Below are 16,604 nucleotides of genomic sequence, written 5' to 3'. Positions count from 1 at the left end.
AGCACGCGCGCGACAACTTCTCGCGACGCGACGACGCGACGCCGTTCGAGAAAGCTCGGCTCCTTGGGTGGGTCGGATCATAGTAAGATCATTACGGATTTTTCTCGACCACAGAGCCAGAAAGAATAATAAGTTAATTTAACCCGGTGCAATGAAGGCGCGAGAAATTTCCTTCTTTTTCTCTTTAGGTTATCCCGGGCTTCTGCGTCTTTAAGCTTTCAAATTTTGTCTACTCGACATTTCGCTCAATGTTGATCACCTATAGAGGAAAGTAATTTTGAGGTTAGATCGAGGAGTTTTTAGGGCCAAAAAGGGCATCCAACCTAAGAATTCAAATTAAGCAAATTGGTTTATAATTACGACTGTTACGATCCATCGTTTGTAAAGCAGGTATCTGACTTGGTTTTTGCATAAATTCACTCGTTTTTGCGGAAGAGCGCTCGTTTATGAACATTCTTGGCCATCTTGGTTTGATATTGGAATCGAAAGATCGGCGGTGACATTTTTTGTCTTTAACCCTCCTTTTCCTTCGACAAGCACAAAAGCTTTGTTTGTCTAGGCATTGCCGTATCAAGCACGTATAGTGCTATATAATAACTATTAAATTAATGAATATTGCTCAAATCTTGTTAAAGACTTGTGAACGTTTCTGAAATCCAAAATGCATTTCACTCCGGAGTCGATAGTTTGCTCCACAAAAAGCCCGAATGATATGGATGAGGGGTGAAATCCCCTCCGCGATGTGCTACAACTACACATTGTTGGTGTGATAAGAAAAATTTGCTAAAATAAGAGACATACCAACATATCGGCAAATACAGCGAAAAGATATTAAAACATGGGTAAAAAAGACGAAAACATTAAAAAACACTGAAAGACGGAACGCTTTGAGCCGTAACCAGCTCATTTTCAGGTGCAAATCACGAAAAAAATATAAAAATTAAGTGGTGACCTGACCCCAGTCAGTGGTGGTGACGGAATAACGACTGGGGTCAGGTCGCCGCTTAATTTTATTATTTTTTTTTCGTGTTTTTTCAGCTGAAATTGAGCCGGTAACAGATCGATACGTTCTGTCTTTTCGTGTTTTTTAATGTTTTAGCCTTATTTACCCATGTTTTCTGTGCTTTATATACATCGGCGGATTTCAAAAGTTGGGAAAACTAGTGCAAGTCTTGAAAGTATGCTCGCGATACCTGGTGGAACTATGTCAGTTCAAATACGTGAGATGGGAGAAAACCTGTTGGGAGCTTCGATGCGCCGACTTCTCAATTTTCAATCTTCTGCAATAGTTGCTTCGATTGAAATATAAACCATCCGGGCCAACGTTGCCGAGGTCGCTATGGAAATACGTCCAATTCACATGAAGCCGAGAGTAAAAATAGGAACACGCTTTCTGCGTTTGCAACTCTTACTGAATGCTGCAGATGAGGCAAGGGTATCTAATTGTAAAGGTGGTTAAGCCGGTCAATGTTGGGTGAAACATACGCAATGCATATCCATCACCTGATTACTCCACAGAAATTCCATCCTCGAGAGATTGTATGCGCAATGCGCACTTTCTAAGGATGAGCTTTTTGATGATAAGGTCATTTTGGAAAGGTAACCGATCAACTCGAATGGGTTGGTTTCAAAAATTAATGGAATTGCGGGTTAATAATTATTCTGATGTTCTAGTTTAAAAGGGTTAACTTTTTGTCCTAAAATTAAGTGTCTAACTTTATCTCCTACGGGTAAGAATTCTCGTCTTGGAGGTCAAAAATCTTCATTTTTGGTGTTTTTTATTCTAAACCAAAAATTTGGTGCTGATAATTAACTTTTGGAGACCGATCCTCACTCCTACATACTTGAGGATATGGCACACAAAATTTCCAGCTGTTTGGTTGAGAAATGAGCAAATAAAGGTAAGAAAACTAAAAACAGGCATATTTTCATGTTAAAGGAAAGGGACCTATGTCGCAAAAACGTTGCAAAAGGGGAAGGGTGTCATAAATTCCGAAAAAATGCGTGACGTAATTTAGGGACAGCCCCTTACTTGTCGATGTCGAGCGCAATAAACGATATCTTCTATGTGCACATACTTCTCTTAATACTGACCCGTTGACTTCGGACTTGGCAAGAATCATTTCCATGGGCTAAAGTTGTGAGAAAATGCAGCGAAATCGAGCGGACAGAATTTTTCTGTGAACTTCAAAGTAAGTACACAAAAAATTAAGTGAAATTCACGTTATGGTTGATTCACCTCGAAGCTCGGAGTGGCCAAAATCCTGGAATCGAGGAATTCCGGTCGAGTCGAACTTTAAAAAAAGCCAAGATTCATAGAACGAGATTCGATTGGATCGGATTTTAGACGAGCTTTGTTTGGAAACGAAAGCACGGCCCTTGGCGCGGACTCGTCGAGTTGGCGGCAGGATTTCAAAGAAGGCGCTACCGGTTCGCGGTACCGGGATAAATTCGGAGCTCCTTTCAGGCACTGGCGCACGCTTCGAGTGTCTGAAAACATTCATCACCGCTGCACATATTCCAAGATTGTTTGTTATGTTAATTGGCTTCCGTTTTAGACATTTCTTGACCAACTATCGCACGGAGAATGGAAAAGTTACTCAGCGCAGTCTTTGACACACTTCCATTCATTTCGCCTTGAAAACGGAATAGGTTTTGCAGCTCCGCTTTCAAATTCTGTGAAAACGGTCAGATTTTTATGTTACTTTTAACTATAAGAAACTGGGCATACCAAGTATTAGATAAAGATTAAAGATAAGCGTATACTGATACATACGGAGATACAATGAGCTCTCATGAGCAGTTTGCAGACTCAGACATGCTGCCACTGGCAGATACGCCCCTCTGACGCGCCGAAAACGCGCCCCTCTGACAGATGGCAAAAGAGGAAGAGGAAAAAAAATTACGACCAAGAATATATGAGGACTTATCTGCAACAATAGCGGATGTGAAAAATATTACCTTTTCGAAACACATTAAAAAAACTGTTTTGGCATCGGGAAAATTTTGAGAAAATACTTGAGATGTGATCTTCGAGATCTGTACATTATGCCAGAGCCAAACATATTAAATTTTTGTGTGAACAAAACAGTTTTTTAAGCGTGTTTCGAAAAGGTAATTTTTCACATCCGCTATTGTTACAGATAAGTCCTCATATGCGGAAAATTTCTAAAATGAACGGAAGAAGAGAGTTAAGAGTAAAGAAAGGTGCTGTACGCATGATGGTGGTGAAAAGAGGTCCAAGAACTGCTTTCTGAAGCGTAAACACTTTTCTGTGAAATTTTCACCTTTTTGTTGACATATAGGCGCTTTGTCATCCGCCTCCTTCATTCGCTACGTGTAACACTGTAACTCCCTTAGAAGCGATGACCTTCAATAAGCATAAAGCAGTAACTGCGCGAGAAAAAATTTTCATTGTAGCATGCATTTCGAAATACGCGGGAAAAAACCGAAGACCGGCTTGTTTTCTGAATCTGCGATTTCTTGCAAAATCAGCAGTGGTCACAATATCAAAAGTTTCTCCGCAAATTCAAACCCCTTCTTCCAGCTATCCATATTTGTTGTGGTTAGACCCTCAACTTTGACCATCAACAAATGTAGCGGCATTTTTGCCGCCTGTGAAAAAACAGCAATCGCAGCCCGCACGACGCACATAAGATCGAATTGATTGAAGAGGTCGGACAAAATGTGGAAATTTTAAAAGCTTACAACTCCGTTCATACAAAACTTTGAGGTTTTAAAAATGATTCCACTGGCTTTCTCGTGAAATTTTCTTCTAGAAACACCCCTTAATATTTAAAATGTGACGAAAGTAACATAAAAAATTTGCAGTTTCGGTCAAAAATTGCATGTCCGACCTTTCTGATTGACTCGATCCCCTGTGCGAAGGTTGGAGCGGGCGCGAGAAATTCCGCCACTAATAGAATATTTGCGCCTCAGAAGCGTGTTTACCGTCACCTCGTTGTCTAATTGCAGAGCTAAATAAGTGCGAAAGCTCGAAAATTGATGAAAATTCCGCTCGATTTGACAACGCAAATTAGTTCCTGCCGAGAGGTTCAAAGATTACGTTCATCTTCGCACATTACCGCGCTTTATATTGCTCTTGATTATTCGTTATTCGTTGCTCTATTGCTCTATTACTCCATAGCAACACGAGTCTTCGCAGCGATATGATGCGACGAGTGAGCGAAGAGCACAATTTCTACCTACATCTCCAGTTTCAGCGCAGGGCTGGATTTTATTAGTTATGATTAGAGGCTATTACGTTTTACCGTTTTCACTTTGGGTACCGCGGACTTATTAACAACGTTTTGCAAAATATTTGAAACGAGAATAGCAGGGAGGTGATGTTTCAACCGAATTCATACGAGAATACCTTCGTGTGTTTCATTTAATGCGATTTAGGATGTAAAAATAGATCTTTTGAGGGGAGACACGGAAAAAAATTGAAATTTGCTTTATCATTTATGATGTTAAAAAAATGTGTGACAAGTATAAACGCTAATTTTACAATAAAAAATGGCAGGTTAACTAGGTCCCACGGTAAAATGAACAAATTGAATGTTGAATTAGCATTTTTTTCTTTTTTTTTTTTCTTTTTGTGAAACCAACATTTGATACTTGTCGCACATTTTTTAAGAGTATGAATCCTAAATCAACATTCAATTTTTTTCCGTGTAGTTAATTATTGTAACTTTTCTACTACAGATTCCTGGGGTGTACCTTGTAAAACCTAGATAGGCATTTCTTGACATGAATCAGCTAGTTGCAACCAACAAACGCGCGGATATGAACGATTCAGCAAGGACAAGTTCCAATGGAAACCAAGGCTACAGGAACCGAAAAAATTCCCAGTGGTAAGCCCGCTAGTCTAATTTTTCTCACGGGCATTGTGTTGGAGACGTTCTCAGGAAGGGAAACTCGGAAACTAATTGAATTACGATTAAACTGTGTGATTTAAGTTTTCAGACGCAATAATTGGACGTATTTCTACCAAACAGACCTATGTGGCGATGAGAAATGTGGGGTGTGCTCTAGAAATCTGCATAAGAAGCAATGTAAAAGTGGGCGTGGTTCCTTTTGAAGAATTGGCAAAGCGGGATATTGCATTCTATCAAACAGACCTATGTGCAGCTGAGTGCGGAACTCATGAGCCGCGGGCAGGGCAATAGAGCCTTGTTGACAGGGCTCATGAGTTAAAGAGCCCCGACGAGAACGTCGACGTCCCACCTCCGCTTTTTCATTGCCGCTGACGTCACTGGCGCTTTATTATTCTCATTCACTCTTACGGCCAGAGACTAACGAGCACACCCCATATTTCTCACTTCCACATAGGTCTGTTTGGTAGAACTACGTCCAATTAACGAATCACCATGTCAGTTGCCGAGCCGTAAGCTCCTATCCTGGTCAGTGGCGTGGCATGTTTTGCGATACATCGATCAATCTGTCATTTAAATCAATGGGAAATGATCGATAAACAGGGTGATTGCAACGAACACCTTGATAATCGATATTTTACCATGGCTTAAAATGGGGAAATATCGATAATCGGGAACCAGTCACGTCTTCGTCCGGTCCTTCCCAACTTTCATTTTACCATTTTGCGATAGCGGTTATTACTGGGATTTGTCGTAAAGTTAAACAGCTCAAATTGTAAGCAAAAAATTGAGATAAGGGTTCCGGTCTATTTGGACATTTTGAATCCTTAGATGAGCAGGTTTCTGCTGCCAGAAAAGTAAACAGAGGGTCTCGGTCGATCTCATTGTCGATCTCCCCTCTGCAAAGCACAAATCGTAATTGTTTTGCTCTGAACATCCTGCCAAAAATTAATCGAAGATCTAGAAAACGTGCCCTGGTACTTTGAACTTACGACATTTTGATTCAGTCCTCTTTTAAGAATCAGAGCGTGGGTAGTCTCTTATCGAAATTACAGAAGAGAAGGACTCATTGCAGCTCTTCGTCCTCACGCTAAAATACCACTTGACAACGCCCTGTTGGGCAGCGTAGCCAAATTTGCAAAAAAATTAACGAAGTTTCTATCGAAAATCTGCGGTGACATCATAAAGTACTTGGACCTGCCTCTGAATTACTGCAAGAAAAAGTCCTACCCCAACACCACAGGTTCAACTATAGGTTTTGTGCACCAGTGTCCTGTTTTAGTATTGGTAAAAAAGGGCTTTCCTCTGACCCCATATGTTTGAAATACAAATTTTTATTGGTTGATGTGTTAGCTTTGTCAATCTGTTGGTGACAAGTCCATCTCCGTCGTCGCGATTCAGGGATCTTTTTCCCATGATGCTTTGCTTGCCTTTCATCCACCGTCAAGTGAGATCGACGATTTTACGGTGAAAATTGCCAACAGTGCACATAATATCCCCTCGAGAGGAAATCATGGCGTATTTTACGGACTACAATGAGACAATAAGTGAGAATGACCGCATTGCAGGAGGAGTGGTGCCCGACCTATGTAAAGGCAGACCTACACCCATTTTAAGTCACCGCTGTCTCCAGCACACGGGGCAAGGCCGCCAGTATACCTGCAGATGCGACATAATAAAAGGATTATGGTTCTAATATTAGAAACGCTTGTCGTATTGTTATTAAACACTAATGAAGTCTCGACAGTCCGTCGCTTCTATGACTCAGTACGCGGCTTGGTTGCCGGGTTTTGTGGAAATGACCAGACTTGGAAAAGGCCATCTTTAGTGAGTTTGCAGCGATCAAATTCAATCCAGAAAAATTGAACGGCGAGCAAGGTTAAAATACTGAGGAGTAAACTGGCTGTGAACTCATGCTGGTGAATTCTACGAATTGGTGAAAAAAATTCAGCTTTTTCAATGTATCGAGCTTTAAGATGTTCGGTGATAGTTCTCCGCTCTAATCATTGTACATGTACTTGTCTCTAATGATGAACAGGAGCCACGCTGCCATGCTTGCACGGAGCCATGCTTTGATGGCAGCGCCTTGAATCAAGGCGCTTTGATGCAACTATACGAGTTTGATGGATGTCCGTATTGCATAGACAAAAAATTGCAGGCGTTTTGACTTCTTGCGCAACAACCGAAGCAGTGTCCATCGATGGACGCGAGGATTCGGAGGAACTTTGATACAACTATACAAGCACGACGGATGTCCGTGTTGCATAGACAAAAAATTGCAGGCATTTTGACTTCTTGCGCACCTACTGAGGCAGTTTCCATCGATGGACGCGAAGCTTTGAGGGGACTTCCTCAGATCCGGAATGGCCAAGAGCAAATCAGAACTATTCTCGCAAAATACGATATTAAGTATGAGAGGTATTTCATTCACTTAATCAGAAAAATTAGACAAAATTTCTAGAAGGGGACGAGTAGAGCTCTACGTTCCCTCACCCCTCCCCATCTTTCCGCGCATGATAAGCTCCTTTCCCCGATATACATTCTATTTTCATGACTACTGAAGGCGCTTATCGGATTATCATGAGGATCAAGCGCATGCATAACTGTGAAATACAGCTGCTGAGCCAAAATGCTTTATAATCGTATCATTGCAAACAATTCAGCAACGTCTGATGGAAACAACTCACGCCCTCTTGCTAATTTGTCAACGTGTTCCTTTTTCAACCTTATATTCTAAGTATCCTCATCTTGTTTTCTGACCCTTATGAACTAATTTCGCTCCCCCCTCACCGTCCTTATCGCATGCCGTTTTTCTAGTCTCTAATTTGTATTTACAACGCCGTAAAAAGGTGACATTTACGACAAAAGTTGCGACTGTCTGCTAGCTGTGTCTCCCCCCTCCCCCCCTCACCAATACGTTAACGCAGACAGATTGCGAATACTGATATTTAAAGTCGCTGGACCTTACTTTCCTATCGGTATCGCATTGATACTCGAGCGTGAACCTGTATTACCCGATCTCTTCTCTAGAGGGGTAGGACTCACGAAAACACACTTCAACTTTTGAAATGCACAGCTTTGAATAACCAAAACTCCGAGCAAAAATAAAATACGGTGGTTCCAGATTGCCTGTGGTGCTACAAATTAAAGAGTTCACAACTCGGAGTAAAACTAGGATTTGAAAAATCAACTTAAAATGGGACTGACCTCATAACAAACATAAAAAATAATTATTGGACAGTTCGCAGTGTTCACATCTGATATTTTTCAACCAGAAATACAAAAAAAAAACAAATTAATGACGAGTCTCACCGCTGTCATTATGAGACTTAAGAAATGTTTCAGTAATACTAGGTTTTTACTACTTAAAATTCTTCAGTTGTGTGGCGAATTTGTTGATGAATGCATTTTTGGCGTTTGTTAGCCCTATTTCTTAATGATTGGTTTTGGTGGTTTACTTCAGAGATGGCTCCTAGCAATCATAGAAATATTTCTGGAAAATCCTGACTGATGGAGCCCTGATTGTTGACATTGACAGATAAAGCGATAGACAAAGAAGAAAAAGGAAGTATGGATCGATCCTGCGGACTGATTATTGAAATTGATAGACAAAGCGATAGACAAAGAAGACATAGAGAGTAAGAAGCGATCCTATAGGTGCAAACGGGTGGCTCTTATAGACTAAGGGAGATAATGATGGACTAATTATCGGGTCTCTCGTGGGTTGCCGTTAGTTAGTCTATCACCCACGTCCTTTCTCCATTGCAACCACCCGCTTCCACCAATAGGATCCCTCCAAATCCCTTTTGTCTTCTTTGTCTATAGCTTTGTCTATCAATTTCAATAATCGACCCGCTGGTTGAAAAAGGATGGTTTCTATAGACTAAGGGATAAAATGATGGACTAATTATAGGGTCTCTCGAGAGGTGCCGGTTGCCGTTAGCTAGTCTACTACCTGTCTCGTTTGTCTATTGCAATCATCCGCTTCTACCAATAGGATCCCTCCATGACCCTTTTGTCTTTTTTCTCTATAGCTCTATCGATTTCAATAATCAACCTGCTGTATACATAAGGAAACAAATGAAAATGAGCCAGAAATAGTTGTTCCTTTTTATAAAATGCAACCGAAATTTAACGGAGGGCGTATTGATTTGATTGCCTGCTTCGAAGCGAAGTGATAGGAAAAGCCAGTGCAACGAACTAGAAACAAATCGGTCCCGTCTCCCTGGATTCGAGAGCTCGAGCCGTGTGAATTCCGCATGAAGTAGCGGTCGGAGCGAGTAATTAAAACGTGAAATCCTCGTTAGTTCCCGCCGTGTCGAGGGTTTTCTGCCCCAATTTTTCCCGGCCTCCGGTGGCGTAGCTTGTTTTGCGATATATCGATCCATCACACATTTAAACCTATGGGAAAGGATCGAGAAACAGGGGTTTCGAAAGGAACACTTTAATAATCGATCCTTCACCACAGCTTTAAATGGGAAAACATCGATAATAATCGATGATTCACGCCTCGCCACTGGCCGACATCCTACATTTAGTGACTCCGTTCCCCAAGTTACTGCTCCGAGCACGGACACGATGATTTGCTGCTCTTAATTGTCTCGCCGAGACTTATCGATATTTTTTCCTCATTGATTTTTCCCCGCCTTCTCCTTTAGCGGAGATTCAGACACAAGAAGAAAAAAGTCATGAACAATCAGTTTAAATGTACCCTCTTTCCCAAGCTGCATTTTCCGACGGAAAAATCGCGATATTTTGAAATTGAGTCTCAATTTTCTTACAATTTTATGCTAAAAATCGCTGGGATCATCAACATCAGGGCGATTATCCTAGATCTTGTCGCGATTCTATTTTTATGAAATCGCGTTCGATGAAATCGAAATTTCATCTCAATTTATCGCGATTTTTTCGATAATTTTGCCATAAATCGCCGTCGATATAATCGCGATTTTATTGCAAATTTGTGCAATGAAACATTTTTATTATTAGATAACGAGGAACGTAATTTTTTCCAACACGATTAAAGGCACAAGAAAAAAAAGGAACATATTTTAAGGAGAAATATAGGAAGATGACGTGCGAGAATCTACTTTAAGAGGAGAGAGATGAGGAAAATGGCGAAGAAAAGGAAATAAAAGGAAGGAGAGTGAGAGAATGAAATCAAGAGGAGGAAATAAGACACGAAATGAAGAAAGTAAGTCTCCGGCACGAACCGTCTTCCTTATCTCGACTTTCATGATACTTCGGAACTTTCCCTTGAAATAGCCGCATCATTTTTTTTTCAGAATCTAGTATTGATACATTCCAAAATATTTTGATTTATAGCGTATTAGGAGTTCCGCCTTTTGATTGGTTCGATGCGGCCCGACGTCCGACACGAGACCAAAAAGGACGTCCGAATCGTGCTCTATGTAACAGCGTATACTTCGACGAAACCGGGGGGGGGGTGGGGGGGGGGTGTCATAACTTTAAGAGCACGGGAACAACACAAAAACGGCGGCAGTGATAATTTGATTACACACTTTAGCTCCGAACGCCCCAGGCGAGTTCAGTCCTCACTATTCGTATTCGGATTGGTCGATGTTGAAACCTAAATAGTACATCAGATATTGAACCCTGGTCCCTCAGGTCCGTAAGAACGCTCACAACCTGGGGGCCATCAGGTGATGGAAATGTTGGGTGTTAACGTTGACTAATTAATTAATCCAATCGATTCTTCCGATCGTATCTGACATTAAGTCAGCCTTATTCTTGAATTACTGTTTCGGCCGATTGTGGATTTGATAGGATTTCATTAGGTACTCTTATCCTGATTTTTCCCCCTCCTTCTTCTTTTCCCTTTTTCTTACAAAGAAAAGGAAGACAGCATTGATCGGTGCCTCCGTCAAAGAAGAGGATGATAATGGAGGGGGGGGGGGGGTTGTTTCTATTATGTCCGATCTTTCATGAGAAATGGGACATGGTCTTAACGAGAATATTAAAAATTAAGGAACATTCTCAGAATAACAGTTGGGTCAATTAAGGCTTAAAGAATTTGCAAGCTTTTAAAATACTATAGTTACTCACATGCCTAATTATGATTAAATGGCATAGTGTTAGGAAGTATTATTTTCAGTTGCTTCCTTCATACACTATAACACAATTTCTGGAGATAGCGCAGTATCTTAAATTTTAACTGAAAACAGACGAAGAATTCTTTAAAAAGGGGATGGAATGTTGAGTTTGATTCTATCCGCCGGTCCAGTCAATAAACAAACATGCGAAAGTGTCACTCACCAATTATGTGGACATCAGAAAAATTGATAACTGAATTTGAGACGTGGATGCTCACCTATAACAAAAGAAAAAAATAACCATGGAATTAATTAAACGACAAATCAAAAACTTCCACCTCAAAAAAAATTTCATTTGAATTAAAAACAAATTTCCAGCTCCTGTTCAGGCACCCTGTTATTCCCGAAAAAAATTAGGGGAAGAGGTTTAGGACAGTCTTCGTGATTCGAGAGGGGGGCCAGAAGGTGTCTCAAGTTTGCCTTGAAGAAAGTGGCGGCAGGGATCGATAATATTCCAAGTTTTCCGAGAATTACTACATCGGTGTTTTTCTTTTTTGATAGGTAGAATTGTGGCATATGACCGGGCGAACATAAACATGGTTTAATCACATTCGTGCCGTAATACTGACACCGATGATCCACTTGACTGAGCTTCCGATCCGTTCCCTTTCTCCGCGTCTCAGACCTGAAGTGAGTAACCTCGTAAAAACATGGCTTTTCCATTGAAGAAACGCCGTTTTCCGCTTGAAGCTGCGTCCGGATCTGCGTTGGATCGTTACATTTTTCCTCGGATTAATTTTCTCGTGGGACGCTTTTCACGCCCCCGTCGCCACACGTCATAATTACGCCCGTATTTACCGTTACGCTTCGTCCATTGTTGCCGATTTTTGTAGGAAAGATCAAATTAATCACATTGCAAACTATGGCTGTGGTGATATAGAGATACATTTTCTGAAAGGTGGCAATGCTGATTAGATTCGCTTCAAGTTTTCAGGAGCTGAACGGAGATACTTTCTCTGACAGTGTTGAGGAACGTCTCTCCTGTACGTGCGCAAAGTTTTACTTCACGCTCAGATCGATAGGTAAATATCCAGGGGGAATAAGAGCGATTAATTTTCTTCATAAGAAAAGCTCGAAGCTACCCTATTTTCAATCGCACTAGAAAACATAATTTTGGGACATACTACGTTTTGACAAGGTAGAACATTGGCTGTGATTACCTTTATTGGAAATTTTAACATAAAAAAGAGAAAACACTCAAAATGTGATCTGGACTGTAAGTGATAAGGTCGTAAAATAGTGCGCACCATTTTGCGAGGGAAGCAAGGCCAAAAAATGTCCATTAGAGTCAATTTTGTTTCTTTTTCATTTTTTTCCCCCGAAAAACAACTCTTAGAAATAGATGAATACTAAGTTTGGGGTTGTTGATTCAAATACAGAGACATCTCTTTCATGACTTTTTGTGGACTAACTCTAAATGGTCTCGAATAACTATTTTGGTCTTCTTATTCTTCTTCTTCTTTGAAACTTTGCTGCCTTATACAGAGCTAAAAACTTTCGACTAAGCGAGAACACAATGCAAAAACATCTTCAAGCGCAAAAAAACATATAAAAAACTCAAAGATGTTTAAAGATAGACGCAACGGACAATGATATCCTCAGAGACTTGAACGCTGAGGTACAAAAGTAGTCCATCAGAGAGATCACCACAACAGCTCGGGACCCTTCCCTCCACCACGTTATATAACAGATTTATGACTCGATTATATGCAAAATCTATGGTTTATGATGGTTTTCTCTTGAGGCGTGGAGTACGAGAGGAGAATAAAGACGCCGAAAGAACGACCGCCGCAGAGAACCCGCGAGAGGGTTATGTGGCGAGAAGAAAAATATTTCAGACTTTCAACAAAATCGTAGGAAAATGGTTTTTGTTATAATTCGCGTTTCCCGCAAAATGTAACATAATTGGAATATATCACGCAGGGGAGACAGTGGGAGACAAAGCCGTCAATTTCGAAAAATAAATCCCGACTAATAAAGATGAGTTGAGGATGGAAGACAGGGAGGGGAGGATGAAAAATCTGGCCGCCAGAAGGAAACTGAAGATAATTAAAATGTTAGCCGCGTAACCTTGCGTCCTTGCCGGCGGAGGTGGGTAGGCGGCTTGACTCTTTGACGCAGCGGCGCCAAACTACTGAAAAGTATGGCTACCCATTACTTACATAGGAAATTCAAGCTCATTATATGATGGGCCTAAATTGGGATCAACAATAAAGCCTTAGAGAATTAGGTTTGAAACTTCCCCAATTTTCGTTCAAAATTTTACCGTCTCTGAAAACCTAAATTTTGCAGAAATTTCAGCGAAATACCCTTGGAATACGGCCTCGCGAACCGTCAAAAGCATTCTTAATTTTTTTACGATCATAAAGCCGCAGTGAATTTATATCTCATTATGTTTGAAGTTTCCCCAGTTTTCGTTCAAAATTTTACACTCTTTAAACTTACAATTCGCGGAAATTTCATAGCAAAATACTCATGGCACACGACCTCGCAAACCGGCAAAAGCATACAATAATTGTTTTTTTTTAAAAGTTGTGACAACACTGAGACGAGCAGAAGCCGCTGTCTGACATTCTGCTAACAAATTACCTCCGTCAGTCTTGGGAAGAGTATTGTTTCGTCATTTTAGTCGCACTTTGCAAGCCAATTGTTTTCCGTAGCCATGGCAAACCTATAGGAATTTCTTGCCGGGCTTATAAAAGAATGTCCGGTTTAACGGATACGCAAAATGCAAGACAAACGCTTTTTCTTCAATCCTGTGGTGTCTACGTCAAACCGTATAATTTGAAGAGCAACAACGCGAAAACCGCGCGACGAAAGGGAAAAAATGGACCGCGATTAGCAGAAAGGAACCAAGCCACATCAGCTATTGTCAAAAACTGGGCAATTTCTTCTTTACGAGAGAACGTTTGTGCGGATATCTTTGAAAATTTTAAGGAATTTGCCTCATACTGTGCAGAAAATTCACTAAAATTCACGCAAAAATCCGCGCAACCATTTTCAAGTAAAAAATTAAATTGTCCAATTAAATTTGACAATGGCCAACGTGGCTTGGTTCCTTTCTGCTTAACGCGGTCCTTAGACGAAAGAAAAATGCACAAAGAGAATATGTTTAAAAGAAAGGCCTCTTTGTATTTATCAGTTATGCTAGATTTTGAGAGAGACATTCTTGAAAATTCTTAACACCAAGATAGATAAAATCGCTCAAATTTCCGCTAAAAATTAGAGATTCAAATATGCGCGGTAGGCAAACCACTGGTGTGGTGAATTAATTTCATAGCGAGTGGCATTGATCCGGACCATCGTATATGGCAAAACCGGGTGCTAATAAAGAAATAAACCGTGTCCTCTTAGGCTCCCCCATATTTGAATTTACTTGTCTCCTTTTTTCCCCATGACTACCTAGTCCTCCGTATTTTTAGCATTGTTTCTCCGTTCCTTGTTAGTACTAAGATTCGGAAAAAAATTAAAATTCAATTAAGTCCCGAAAGATCTTGATTCCGTTTAAAAGAAGATTTAAGTATTAGGAGCTAGATCCTTCCTGCCTGATAGCGCTCTATTCTCAAGGGACGCAGAAAGCTTCGACACAGCGATAGTCTTGCGAAATTGACGATTTGCCTGACGGAAATAATGTCTGGCTCCTCGGAAAAACGCCCAAATTTACAACAGACCGCGCAAGTTGCCGCAAATTTTTATCAAGAAGGGAATGAAGAAAGAGTGAAAAGTATCCACTGGAAAAAAAAGTCTCTTGGATCCAGAGTTCAAACTCTTAAACAAATCGATAAGAAAAAATACTGTTGACTCAATCAGATTTTTGCTTGAATCTGAAGGAAATCCGCTGAGATCAAGAGGCTGGACTCTCTCGGTTCAGGCAGAAATCCGCGGGAGTAAAAATGATTATTTCTTGTCAAATTTTTTAAGAGCCTGGACTATGGATCCAAGAGACTTTTTTTTCCAGTGTCACTTCGCGAGATCCCTGTAATGTATCACGCTTTTTTTCCACCACTGCTACCATTCCACACCACTGTCGTTAACAAACAAAGATAGATACACGCGAATTCGTGGATCAAAGAGCCAGGCATGCGGAGCGTTCTCAGCCTTCCTACTTGTCGAATCGGTTTTCCTGTTTTAGCAAAATCTTCTTCCACGAAATGATGAGTGCTGTGCTCTTGTATTTTGAGTTCTTTTAGCTCTTCTTGAGAAAATCACCACGATTGTGCACAAAATACTTGATTTTTACAGCGATTTGCCAAAACATGCGATTTTAACCTCGCTATTCCGGAAAATCCACGATTTTCCCGCTAACACGCGCCGGCCTGGCCGGCTTTTGTGAGCCGGTTTTCGGGAACTTCAGATTTCCGCACGCGACCAATCACAGGTCGCGTGCACCCTCGGCCGGGCCGTTGTTCACTGCGCATCCTGATTAAGCAACACGCGAGGATTAGGACATTTGGCTCGGATTCCAGACATTATTGCACGAAAACTGGACAGGCCTGGTCGCTGGTGGCGGGGTTCGGGGTTCGAAACTCGGAACAGGAGTCGGGGGGGGGAGAGGGGGGGGGCGGTTACGCAATTCACACGTCCGTATTGAATATCGCCTTCAGCTCCGCCAGCCAGCCCCCCCCCCCCCCCCCCCCCCGCCCCCAACCACTCTCGCCATTTTACTCGCGGTTCGATAGTCCCTGGAAAAAAACGAGACTCGTCGGACAGTTAGCCAAAGAACCGAATTCCATTGAGAAAAATAGACAGAGTTAATCATAAAGGAACCAACCTACATTTTCGAAAAAAAAAAAAATAGTTAGGAATGTTTTTAAGTTTCACTAGTCGTATTTTCTCTTGCCAAAAACTCGAAGTCGAAAAAAAAATTAGTCAGTGAAAAGAGGGGTTATCGTGTATTTTCTACATTGAGTCTTATGGAGGAATACAACTTCAAACCTCTTTTTCTCAATTTCGACTTTATGTGGGTTGGTTCCTTTCTATTAAACCTCGGTCCAAGAAAGGGGCCAATTTCCATTTTTATGGCAAATTAATTCAATACATACAATTTTTTACAGGAATATACCCGTGCAATTTTTGTCCAAAATGTCTCTGATTTTTGCATGAGATCAGAGGAAAAATACGTGAAAATTTCAGTCTACAATGTCCAAGATTTTCCTGTCAAAACTGCAATTAGCGAGAGTGTTGGCAACATTGAAATGTAGATACGTTCTTTCGTGGGGGAAACGTGGATTTTGACGGTTAAAAAGCCCATGAAAACCCGCGACTTGTCCCACTGTCCGCCGCCGCGCAAAAGGATCGCTTTCGAGGATTTCGATGGGTCGCGACGAAATTCGAGGAAAGAGAAAGAAGCCCTTGAAAAGGACGAACCACTGACGATGATCGCGTTTGACACAGTTTGCCCGGGTAATGCCCTCCGTTGTCAAATCGTCACGAAAAATGCCCATTATACCCAGCTTAAATTGGATTTTTTGAACCACGTGGCAACTCTTGGTCACTTGCTGGGTAATTTTCGCCATGCATCAAATGTCACTGCCCTCCGGGTCCGTCGCAATGTCGAGCAGAGGCGCAATGCTCTTCTGCCAAGAACACCTCATGAGCAATCAGATGTTGCCAA

General features: G+C 41.2%; 1 protein-coding gene across 3 annotated transcripts in view; it reads right to left on the bottom strand.

The window, feature by feature from the left end:
* Positions 1–16,604, bottom strand: part of rau (RA domain-containing protein rau) — a 204,691-nt gene that overhangs the window by 146,516 nt on the left and 41,571 nt on the right. Inside the window, exon 2 of one of the 3 annotated variants that reach the window (XM_072303817.1) lies at positions 11,154–11,208. The exons of the other annotated variants lie outside the window; for them this stretch is intronic. The gene's annotated coding sequence lies outside the window, so the exon portion shown is untranslated. The remainder of the gene's footprint in view (positions 1–11,153; positions 11,209–16,604) is intronic. 3 annotated transcript variants of the gene reach the window in all.

This window comes from Bemisia tabaci, chromosome 8 (genome assembly GCF_918797505.1).
Source record: "Bemisia tabaci chromosome 8, PGI_BMITA_v3".
In the NCBI taxonomy this organism is placed as follows: Eukaryota; Metazoa; Arthropoda; class Insecta; order Hemiptera; family Aleyrodidae; genus Bemisia; species Bemisia tabaci.
Note: the sequence above shows the minus strand (reverse complement) of the source record. Positions and strands in the feature narration are given on the sequence as shown.